This window comes from Pezoporus wallicus, unplaced genomic scaffold (genome assembly GCF_028554395.1).
Source record: "Pezoporus wallicus isolate ANWC-B61680 ecotype Strahan unplaced genomic scaffold, APGP_CSIRO_Pwel_v1 contig_16, whole genome shotgun sequence".
Taxonomy (NCBI): Eukaryota; Metazoa; Chordata; class Aves; order Psittaciformes; family Psittacidae; genus Pezoporus; species Pezoporus wallicus.
The window spans coordinates 2,711,893-2,724,504 of record NW_026641478.1 but is presented as its reverse complement, the minus strand read 5'-3'; the positions used below and the strand labels follow the sequence as shown (position 1 = coordinate 2,724,504).

Genomic DNA, 12,612 nt, shown 5'->3' with positions numbered 1-12,612 from the left:
GTGTTATAAAATGTTTGTACTTGCCTTTGTTGTTGTTGTTGTTATTGTATTGTAGATTGCATCAATATGAGAAGCTGTAAAACAGTTCAGCACATATAAGGAAAAAAAATACATTGCCAGTATTACCTCCCCCTCTGGTATTTGATTGTTGAAACAAAGAGGTCTAGTTAGGAATGTTTGGCTCCTAAAATTATGCAGCTATGTCCCGCAGAAGCTTAGCAGTTATGGCAGGGAAGCAATTTTATTTTGCCTAGGAGTTTTTTAAATTATCCAGGCACCACAAAAAAATGAATTCTTTTAAGAAGTGGTGGATTTGGTTGGGGTTACGCAGGTATGAGCAGTCTGTCTTTGTTAGTGTTTATGTCATGCAGTACCGAGGGACATCCGCAGCAAGCAGAGCCTGATTGCACTTGGCACTGAACAAACAAGGTAGAGTTTGCCCCAGAGAGGTTATAACCAAAATACACGCGTACTGAGAGGCAAGGAGAGTGGCCCTGTATCCCATGGGGGGTCGGGAGCTGAGGCGAGGGCTCCCTTCTCCCAAAGGTGAACAGCTCTAAACCAGATAGCTTCTCTTCTGTAGCTCAGTACTGTTTAATATCTTCATCAAGGACATAGACAGTGGGACTGAGTGTGCCGTCAACAAGTTTGCAGATGACATGAAGCTGAGTGCTGCAGTTGACACGCCTGGGAAATGGGAAGCTATCCAGAGGAACCTGGACATGCTGTGCAAACCTCACGAGGTTCAATGGGGCTAAGTGCAGGGTCTTGCACATGGGTCAGGCAACCTCTGGTATGAGTACAAGTTGGGGGATGAAGGGATTGAGACTGGATATAAGGTGGGAGTGTGCTCTCACAGCCCAGAAAGCCAACCATATCCTGGGCTGCATCAAAAGGAGCGTGACCAGCAGGTCGAAAGAGGTGATCCTGCCCCTCTACTCTGCTCTCGTGAGACCTCACCTGGAGTACTGTATGGAGCTCTGGACAGGAACTTTCCGCACAGGAAAGACATGAACCTGTTGGAAAGAGTCCAGAGAAGAGTCACAAAGATGATCAGATGCATAGAATACCTCTCCTTTGAGGAAAGGCTGAGAGAGCTTGGGTTGTTCAGCCTGGAGAAGAGAATACTCCAGGGACACCTTATTGCAGCCTTCCAGTACTTAAAAGGGGCCTATCTTAGAGATGAGATAGGGAGATGACTTTAGCAGGGTCTGTTGTGACAGGACGAGGGGTCATGGTTTTAAACTAAAAGAGAGGAGATTCAGGCTGGATGTGAGGAAGAAATTTTTACAGTGAGTGTGATAAAACACCGGCACAGGTTGCCGAGAGAGGCGGTGGATGCACCATCCCTGGAGACATTCGAGGCCAGGCTGGATGTGGTTCTGGGCAACCTGATCTAGTTGAAGATGTCCCTGCTCATTGCAGGGGGGTTGGACTAGATGATCTTTGAAGGTCCTTTCCAACCCAAACCATTCTATGATTCTATGATTTGTTGATTCTGTGATTCATGTCACAGGTGCCTTTCAGCCAGCTAGGGTGTTTTTTGCTGCAAAACCTCTAATGTTCTGCCTGAGAGGTAGACAATATTGATTTAGGAAAAAAAAAAACAAAAACAGAAAAAGAGCAAGAAGGGTCTGCTTAGAGCTGTTAAGGTTAAACTTTGGAATGATTAGTCACTTTCCATTGCTGTCAGTGCAAACTACCAGCCTTTCTTAAGCATTTCTTTTAGCAGTCACTTACTTGAATAATTAACTCCCATGGCCCTTCCTTATCATTTACTGGTTAACATGGTCAAACGCTATCATTAACTTTCAGCATTAGATGTGCTTCCTCATACTTTCCACCTGCTGATGCAAATGCTCGGCCTCGAAGCTCACATTTCTAAATGTAGAAGCGCACAAACTCTTCAGAGGCCTCCTCCTGCGCAGGCAGTTGGCTCTGGTGCCACGCTGTCCATATTATCCATGTCTTCTTGGGTCCCTTTTTTCTGGGTAGCTGCTGGGGAAATGTGTCAGGCAGAGAGCAGACGTTTACCTCATGGTGGCCCTTCTTTATCAGCAAAGCCAGGAAGCTGAACAAATCCCTGGCACGCATCCACCTTCGGCTTTCTGAGAAGCAGATAGCGTGTCAGAGCCTGTGCTCCTTTTAAAGAGGCAGACCATTTGGGGTGAATAGTTAAGAATACAGAGCAGAGGGGCATCGTACTTGCTGGGACTTTTTCTCCCACCTGGGAAAAGAATGCAACCAAAGCAATGCTGGGGTCTTTGTAGCTGACTGTGCCTAACAAAGTGATAATGGCTCCTCAGAACATTACTGGGAACTCCGGCGTTCTTCCCTCTCGGAACAAATTTTGCAGGTCTTAATCCGATGGGAAATTTTGTTCTGGAGACAAATACAGGGTTTGATCTGAGGGTAAAGTTTTCATTTTGCACTACTACTAGGCGTAGGGTGGGAAATTGCAACATAGTAAGCTCCCTCCATCCTCTTGATGCACAGGCAATGGCAAAAAGTCATCAATCTCGAAGAAAGATTTATGTTCTTGTCCTTTTAAATCCCCACCTTGCATTACACCATTGTCACAATACATAAGGTAATGGCAGGAGTTGAATGAGTCATGGGAGACTTTCACTTAGATTTAATCCAAGCTCTAAAAGCTGCCTACTCTGCATTGCCACAGCACGGCATGTTTCTAAGATACAGCAAATATGCTGCCTTCAGCAACATCACATAATGTTAATTGCTGAAAAATCTGCCCTGTGGTCCTCAGTGGCAGCGCTGCAGGTGACAGGTGGAATTAAAGAACGAAATTCTGATGATTCGTTTTGTCTGTCACTAGCTAAGATAATTCTTTGATTATGGAGCTTGATTCACGGACTAACCCCCCCCCAACTTTTAAACTCATCGTAGTGGAAAATCTTGAACCTACTCTTTGGTACATTTAAGAATTCCTGTGCTCCCTTTGGGAACAAAATCTAACATGAAGGGAACATGTTTGCTCTGATGCCAGAAGTGTTCTAATTAATGTATCTGGTTTTCACGGTGATAAATGGGGTCTGTCAGAGGGTAACAATTAATTCTTAATAATGTGAACTTCTCAAGGTCATTTTGCCCTTAGGTTGTCAAAAGGTTCTCCATAACCAAAATTGATACTGTAAATAAACAAATCAGATGTGGTATAGGTACGTGTTTGTATTAGGGAGCTTGGTGTCCCTCAGGAGCAGACATTTCGTTTTTGATGCTCTGGCTACTGCCCTCCCACCCTTTGTTTGCACTTACTTATCTGTTGTGCAAACGGCCATGTTGACTCATACTGTCACTGCAAAGCTCCCCAGCCTCTTCATGGCCAGGACTGATCCACAGGCTGGGTTTGATGCTGGCAGCCACTGTGTAGGTGAAACACCCCCATTCCTCTGCTTTAATATCCTTACCTCTAAACTGAGGGTCTATCTTGTTGCTGGAAGGGCCTACAACAGCGACGTGGAATGTTAAAATGAGGGGGTGCTTTTTAAAAGTGATCACAACATCAGGGAGAGAAAAAGAATGTGGGTTTCTTTTTTCTAAAACACTAATCTCTGTTCTGCATCTGTCTGCTCATTCTTCCTCTGGTAACACTGACGGCTCCCCCTTTCCGAACAGCTCTCTCTCATGGAAAAACTGGGCAGGAAGAGGTCACTGAAAACATTCTTGGGGATTGAGGCTACCAGGGCTTGATGCTGCACAATTACGCAAGCAGATCCTTTTGAAAACAGCTTTTAAGAAGGAAATAGGGAGCTTGGGGTGACCAAGTGAGAACAGTACTTATTGTAACAGCGTGCCTTCTACTGACTTTCTGGCCTTATACTGTAAATTGGGCTGCGCTAAGGCATAGCTGAAGTACATGGAAACGACGAGAGGGGAAAAAAATCAGATAACTATCTTTATGCTCATCATTTTAGCCTTTATTCTGTAATTTAAACTCTTAGTATGGAAATCTTGGAGTTCTATAAAATATGCATCTAATAGTAAAGAAAACAGCTTTGTGAGCATAGGTGGCAACCTGCAAACTTCCACTGGTTATTACACAAGTCATTTTTCTGTGATCACTTTGGGCTTTTTTGGTTTAGCTTTTGTTTTTTAACATGGACTTCTTTCGAAGGTTTTGGAATGGCAAAATTAAAGCTGAGCTAGGTAAACACAGTTACGGATCCTGAGTAATCTTTCATTGCCAAAGTAATGACTTTCTTTCGCTTGCCCTTTTTCTTTCTCTCTCTCACTTTGATTTATACCCTGGAGTTTTGCTCCGTAATTTTTCAGAGGAGTTAAAATAAACATGTTTAGTGCTCAACAGATTAATCTTCTCTTCGTATTTTCCCTCCAGTTCTTTGCCATGTTCACAGAGCTGCCATGCAGAATCTCTGCCTCTTGACAGTCTGTGCCATCCTCTGAAACCACAGCTGTCCCACACTGAGATGTCCTTTGGGGGCACATTTCTCCTGTGGAAGGGAGACAGTAATGTGCCCTTAAAACTGTCTGCTCTGTGGGTTAGGAAATGTGTCTTATCTGGGTCACTGGCCAAGCTATCACATCTAGGCTTGGCTGAAAGTCTGCTAGAGATGGTGGGAGGCTTGGCAGGGACAGGGTCCAGCAGCAAGGACAGGGTCCAGCAGCAAGGTCAGGGTCCAGCAGCAAGGTCAGGGGGCGAGTTTGGGAAATACCTGTGCTATTGACTGCACATCACAGGTGCACTTAAGGGGAAGATGATATGAAATTCGGATAGCTCCTGGCTCTAGCACAGATTTATTATATTCTTCTTTCTTCTCCTTTTCAAACTCTGTTTTTTTGTTTCATGTTTTACCTGTTTAACACAAGTTCACCAAGATGTCTGAAAATAGTATTATGTGTGCTGGATCTTTCACGCTCTTCAAATATGTGTATAGGAACACCAAAATGTTTATTTTAGTAAGAACTATCTCATGGTGGCTCTAGTTGAGACCCACCCTACTGTAATAATCAGATTTAAGTCAGATGGGCTCCTTAGCAAAAAATAAGCACAGAGTTTTAAGATAAGAGCCTAAAGTGCTCACATTTATTTTTAAATGCTGTTATGTTTAATTATATTATGAAAATTCAGGGCTAACATTTAATAGAGGACGCAAGCTGCAAGAGTGAGGCCATCGCGATACTGTGTTTATCCAGCTCCCTGTAAACTGATTTTAGTGTAAGTAAGTTTATTTTTACGACACTGTGGAAAGCAGGACATGGAAAATACCCAAACCAGAACCAAAAAAAACCCTCTCAGCTCCTCCCAGCTGTGCAGATGTCCCTGACCAATGCTGCTTTTACACTAATGACTCTAGATATTAGCACCAGGGAATCTCCAGTAATTGGGTAGCTGCCACATACCCCCCAATGTGGTGGGTGCCCTTCTCCTCCTTTTGCTTTGTCTGGTTTACAGCTCCTTTGCATTGTTGCTCTTTATCATTAACAGACCAGTGGCATATTGCACTTCCAGCTGGTATGCACTTTGCTGTCTATATGCCTTCATGTATAAAAACCCACTGAATCGATGCCTTGCCAACACATCTAAAGGTTGACAAAAATAACTTTAAAAATGCTGACATGTGTTTGTTTTCTCAAAACAAACCTTGTGCCTGTAATGATAGAAGCTCTAATTGCCTAGGGAATTTCTTCCTCTGACTCTCTGAAAGTTGACAATAAAAAGCAGCCTTCTTACAGGGAAGTCTTTTATTTTCTCTTGACCAAATTGTTTCACTACAAATCAAAGTTATAACCAGAATTAAGAAGCAGCAAAAGGAGATGGGTCTTTCATTCAGACCCTAGTTTTCCCTTAGTCCTCAGGGCCTGGCCCACCTCCCCGTTTCCTGGGACATTCCTGCAGCTCTAGAGGGGGTGACAACTCTGCCCCTGGTTGGGAAGAATCCCCAGGGCCCAGGGACAATGAGGGGAGGACCCTGGGACAATAAGACAGGACCAGACAAGCTGCTGCTTCAGGACAGGAAGACCTGGGGGAAGATGCCTCCTTCCTTTTCCATGGCTACAAAGCAGATGCTGGGGTTTGAGGCCAAGAAGGTGTCACTGCAATAGGAGGGGGACAGGGGAAGAGTATGTCATAAAGCCTTCATCTTATCCTCCTGTATCAACTAACCCTGCACTGGAATGTTCTATCTTCATATCTTCATAGAATCATTTAGGTTGGAAAAGGCCTTTAAGATCAGTACAGCCACTGACCTAGCACTGCCAAGTCCATCACTAAACCATGTCCCTAAGTGCCAGATCTACACATCTTGTAAATACCTCCAGGGATGGAGACTCAACCACTTCCCTGGGCAGCCTGTTCCAATGCTCGACAGCACTTTCAGTGAAGAAATTTTTCCTTATATCCAATATAAACCTCCCCTGGCAAAATCCTATGCTATTTCTTCACATCCTACCACTTATTAACTGGGAAAAGAGACAGACCCTCACCTTGCTACAACCTCCTTTCAGGTAATTGTAGAGAGCAGTAAGTTCTCCCTTCAGCCTCCTTTTCTCTGGGCTAAACTTGTAAACTAGCCTTCACTAAAACAGTGGGTCTTAGAATGATTTAACTGTCTGGATTGCATCAGAGGAAAGATTGAGACTAAGTATGTATTTGCATTACATTTTCCAGTATGTGTATGATGAAATATATATTGGAGCTGGAAAACAGGGCACCAGGGTCGTCTCCCAGCAGCGTTGTACAGGGTACAGGAGGACTACATTGCAGTATCACCCTAACCACAGGCCAGCTCTGGGGGCCACTGGGAGCCAAAGGGCTTGGCAGTGATACAGGCAGTGATACAGGCAGGGATCACCCCAGACACTGAACCGAAGTCAGCACGGAAAATGTCCTACAGGCTCAGGGAGCCGCTCCTTTGGCATGTACACAGCATCCCTCCCTTCTACAGGGCACTGTATCTGTGTACCAGACATGGCCATGCAGCTCAGGGTGCCACAGGGAGCTGCTGGGTATAGTGGGGACTCAGGCTCAGCTGATGGGGAATGATGTCTCAGGCCAAAAACTTACTGATATTTATATAAAGCACATGTTTCTTCTTGTGATTTCATCTGAACCCTTGCTGTGCAAGGTCTGAGGTGGAAGCTTCTGTTATTGCTGGTACTTTTCCCATAGGGTCTGGCATAAATCAAGAACTGAAAATGAGGTGGGATATCCAAGGCTTCCAACTCACTTTGCAAAAACAGGGTGTAAAATGTGCTGAAGAGGGAGTGTCAGGCTTTGGCTTTCTTGAATTTCCTGGCTATTGTTGATTTCTATCAGATCCTTCAAGCTATTTAAACACAGTGTTTTGTTGGTATTTCCTTAGTATAAATGAGTGAAAAGGATGACATATTTCGTGGAAGCTTACGTATGTATTCTTCTCAGAAACACTCAAAGGGTCCTTTTGGCATCAGTATATCCATTAGGCAATTGTTGTTAAGATGTGTAGGTAGACTTTGTGGCTCCTAGAGGTTTGTCATGCTATCTTCCTTTAAACAGATACCTATAGTATTTTGAGCCACATATATAAAAAGTTATATGTATTTATACCAAACTGCACTCCATAAAACTCTCTGGTCTCTCTTATAAAACACTTACTTAGGATACATGCCATGTGTGGAAAAATTCTGTACCAAATTAGCATATACAAGTTTTCATGCACACTCATTTACATGATTTATCAACCTCACTATCAGGATCTTTTAAGAAGAAAAGACCTTTCAAAGCCACATATACCATATAGTAACTGCTGATGCATACTTTTAATTAAAACTGTCCAGAAATAAACCAATAAAAAGTATATGAAAATAAGCACCTTCAGAGAGATTTTGCTACTTCTTGTATTTCTTTGTTCTTACTAGAGGCCTGTGACAGTGCTGGGAGCAATTCACAAGGACATACGTTTTTATCAGTTCACACTTGGTTTAAACTAATGGTCCTTCCACTTCAAAGTGGTGATAAAAGCACAGAGATCTGCAGGTGAGAGCTGAGTTCAAAGCTTTGCCTTGGTGACTGGAGACAGCAGAAGCAGGGCAGCAGTCCAGGGCCATGGGGAGTTCCTCCCTGACATCCCTTGATGATGGTGGTGCTCCTCGTGCCACACTGATTTTGCCAGAGGTCAGCCGGAAGCTCAGTACCACAGCAGGGGCTTAAAAGAGGGGAGGACAAACCACAGAAAGCAGCTTGGATGGACAGAAAACAGACCACAGCAAGGCTTCTTTTGACGTCTTGCTCACTCACCTGCAAAACTGTATTTTCTAGAAAATTCCCTCGGAAAGCACCATGTTGGCATCACCCTCTGAAATTCTTGGGAGTAGATTCTCCCTCTGAAGAGCACCTTTCAGCTTGATCTTTCAGATCAGCTCCTTGCATGGGTAGCTTAAAAATGTCCCCATAAAATTCAAAGCAGCATTTACAAGGATGGCAACACAATGGTGCTGTGTGGAGTGTCCTCCGTGTTTGCAATGAAAAGTATAAATTCATAGAATCACAGAATGGTTTGGGTTGGAAGAGATCTTAAACTCATCCAGTTCCAACCCCCTGCCATGGGCAGGGACAGCTTCTACTAGACCAGGTTGCTCCAAGCCCCATCCACCCTGGCCTTGAACATTGCCAGGGTTGGGGCAGCCACAACTTCACTGGGCAACCTGTGCCAGTGTCTCAGCACCCTCACAGTGAAGAATTTCTTCCTAATGTCTAATCTAAATCTCTCCTTTGTCAGTTTAAAGCCATCACCCCTTGTATTATCACTATATAACCTTGCAAAAGTCCCTCTCCAGCTTTCTTGTAGGCCCCCTTTAGGTAGTGGAAGGCTGCTATGAGGTTTCCCCAAAATAATTCCGATTTAAAGAGTACAGCAACCAGATTTCTAAATCCAGATCATGCCTCTACCACTTGCTGGTACCATCATTACACCGTGTTTTTTAAACCTGAGCCATAGGTAGTGGCAAGTCAAAGAAAAAAAAGTCCAGAAACAGTAACACATTGAAAACATGGGAAAAGGCCCTGGATTTCAGACATCTTTGGTTTTACGGTGTTTTTATTTTTTCTTTCTAGGAATATTGAGATTTTTCTCACCAATTAATTCTATTTTTGTTCAGGACATGCACCTAAATTACTGGAAATATTATAATAGTAATTTCTTACAGTCTAAAAGAAGTGAAATCCAAGCCATTACAGAATACATCCAGCAGCTAAAAAGAAGATGCTGTTTTTACTTCAAAGTGCAACAAAAAATATGCTTTCCCACCTAAAGATAACGGCAATGACTAACAAATACCAGCTGGAAAAAAAAACAAACCAATAATTAAAATTACTTGGATCATGTGGAAATATTACTTACTCTCTTATTTCCAAGCACATGCACACACGCAGCAGAGTGGGAAGGCAGGGGGTACCCTTTTTATAAATGAAGAAAATTTACCTTTCCCTAAATTGAGCAGTGTGAATCTCCAGTCATATGTCATAGCCTAAATCTCAAATAAAAGTTGCATGGTTCAAATTGATAAGTTATTACAAGTTATATAACCAGACAAGAATATTAGTCAAAAGCTTGCTCCCACCAATGATTTGATATATAGTTTCTGCGGAAAAAAGTGACTGCTCAGTTCTGAAATAGGCCTTGGAGACATTCGGGTATTATTTAATAGGAAGGGAGTTTATCCTGGAAGAGCCCATGGTGCGTGAGAGTGACTGAGCAGGATGAAAGACTCCAACGGCAGAAGCACAAGGTGGTATCTATCACTCCAACCTTTTCATTTCCCAGCCAGACATATGGCTGAATCGTGTAATTTAAATGCAGATTATCTGTCCCAGCAGGAGTGCCTGAGCACGCTGGAACCAGTGTCACGTCTCAGTACGGGTGTCAGTGGCTCGTTTGTGCTCCATAATTTCAAAATATTTCGTTCTCTGACAAATCTGAATATTTTTCATGCTTTTAAATGATGGGTGTTCCTTCCACAGATGCTCTTTACTCTTCTAAGGGGAAAAGCAGTCATGCCTGTTTTTCTGTGCTACCTGAAAGCTAGTTTTTCTCCTATTTACACAGGAGGAATGAATCTCCCCATTTACAGTTCTGGGATGGCTGAATTTCTGTGTTTGGCACCGAGGCCTGGGGCAGAGCTGCAGCGTACAATGCACAGTGGTGAGCTGTATGCCAAGGGCCTTTTGATGCAGTCATGTCATTTAGTCATGTAAATATAGGGGTTTCATTGAAAATCAAAGTCAGTAGGTACACGGGCATAGATATATGGGTACACAGGTATAAGACATGCAACTTTTTTGCCAGATTTTTTTGAGGAGCAGGCATTAGTAGCTACACATACACCTTTCAGAATTGTATTGGCACTTGGACAAAATCCATGTACCTAAATCCCAGGGATCCAGACTGCCTACTCTCCAGCACTGTCTAACCACTAGATGTTTACCTTCTAGAAACATCCTGACCTGCTGTCAAATTCCTCAAAGAAAAGTTTAGAGCTGTCTCTTAGAGGCCAGTGCCAGGTAATGCCCCATGTCTTTCACCAAAGATCTGCCATGCTCCAGACTGACCAGACAAGATGCCCGACCTCTTCTGAAATTCCCTTAAGCTACTGAGTTCAGCTTTCAGGGTCTTTGGTGTTAGCCATCTCACCTTGGAAATGTGGCAGGTTTGAACTGTCAGGGGTTTAGGCTGTGCTTAAATCATAGTGCTGGGGAAATTTGTGGAGGGAATAAGTTCTGCTGCTGCTTGAGTTAAGCCACTGTGTGGGTTGCGCAGGAAAAGTTGCATGGGCAGAAGAAGAGCAGGGAAGAGAAAGCCTGTCTACCTCAGCAGCTGTAACAGAGAGGTGATAGAGAGGAATGAGATGGACAATGTGGACATGGTGCAATGATTGCTCTCAGGGGAAGTACAGATGCTACAGGTGGCACAAAATGCTGTGAAGCTCATGTAGAAAGACATGGGCATCCGCAAAGGCATAGTAACAGTATGGCCCAATGAGTACTTGTTCCCAAATCATAGCAATGCCAGTAACCAGGGCACAGGAATAAACATTAGACTGAGATTAGCCACATAGCTAAATTGTTACAATGGTTTTCTGGTGCTGTACTTACTGGCCAATGTCACCAGTGGTAAGGCCACATCAAGTCTAGGACTGATGTCCAAAGTTCAGCTGTGGCCATGGCAAGGACTAGGAAGTCCCAGCTGCTAGGACTTATCTCCCAGGTGAAGGAGAAATGTCTTAAAAAGGCTACTTTTCAGACTGAAAGTGGGCAACATATCACAATGCCAGGCCCAGGAGAACTGACTGACTGATGCAGAGTGACACAATGGGATTCACCCCGAGTGCTGTAGAAGAAACCACACTACACAGATGATCCTAATAATTTCTGTATTATTAAATGGTGATTGTACGAGACAGACAGAAACACACTCTGAGCATACCTTGATGGAATACCATTAGCATGTATGTCCAAATAATGCAACTTCTGTTTTATCTCATGGGCAATAAAATAATTGATTTAGATAGAACTGAATCAAATGGGACATATCCCAGCATAAGAAATATTCAAACTACAGTAAATTTATGTGCAGGGTAAAAGATACATCCCTCAGGTAGGTTATTATTACGTTTATTGTTTAGACTAGTATGTGTGGTGCTGTGAAGGGCAATTGCATGTGTAAAAAAATTATATCCCTAAGAGTTACACAGCAAAGAAATGACACACTGAGACGCCCATCAAAACTTACTTCCAAAAGCTGCTGTGATGTCTGTGTAAGGGTTCTTTGATTCTTCTCCTATTGCATGCTTGAAGAGCTAAATCCTTCCTAAAAACTTGCATGCAGGCTGATTAGTGAGCAAACCTGGAGGCAAAAGTGAGAAAGGACAAGGCAGGCTTTTAATTCTTTTTGCTTTTTGGGGGGGCATTACTGTTCTTCCCACTGAATCTCTAAATGTCTCTAGCAAAACGTATTCGATTGGTTAGGAATGAAGGAGTGTTTCCACATTTCTTGATGCTCATTAGGAACTGGTAGGAGAGTGAGCAGATCAACATTTGACAGCCTTCTTTCACAAGCATAATCTTAAAATCTCTGTGTTTTAGAGAGAGATTTTGATATGCTCATTCTCCAAACCCCTGGCTTTTAGGTTTGCCTTTGCATGTTTCAGTTTCAAATCCCAACCAAGAAAATCATCCCTTTCTATGCCTTGTAGGCTTTGATCCTTTGAAAATCTGATCTAATGAATTCTGCCTTTTGCCTCTCACCTAAATAAACAGTCTTAGAAAAAATCCCACAACAAACTAATGCCATCAACAACACTAACAAATGTCCTGTCTATGAGCACAGTCAGTAAGAAAATAGCCTTAGTAGTGTTTAGCCTGCAGACACCAGTGGAACTCCACAGCCATAGATTCTAATTAAGGGATTGACTTTTCAAGAAAGATTAAAATAACGAAATGCTTTTAGCTTTGCTGAACAATGACAGGGAGGGAACAGGAGAGCCCTCAAAACAGCAGGAAAATTGTAAACACCAACAATGGACAAGAGCTGTTTAAAGGAAGAGAAAGAACACTTTCTTAGGCACCAGGAATAATGAGGAATAATTGCTGCGTAA

At 43.1% G+C, this 12,612-nt stretch overlaps 1 long non-coding RNA gene across 1 annotated transcript in view; it reads left to right on the top strand.

The window, feature by feature from the left end:
- Window positions 1-9,277, top strand: part of LOC130607177 (uncharacterized) — a 33,276-nt gene extending 23,999 nt beyond the window's left edge. The window contains exon 3 of the long non-coding RNA XR_008974175.1: window positions 9,118-9,277. This is a non-coding gene — a long non-coding RNA (uncharacterized LOC130607177). The remainder of the gene's footprint in view (window positions 1-9,117) is intronic.
- The last annotated feature ends 3,335 nt before the right edge of the window (window positions 9,278-12,612 follow it).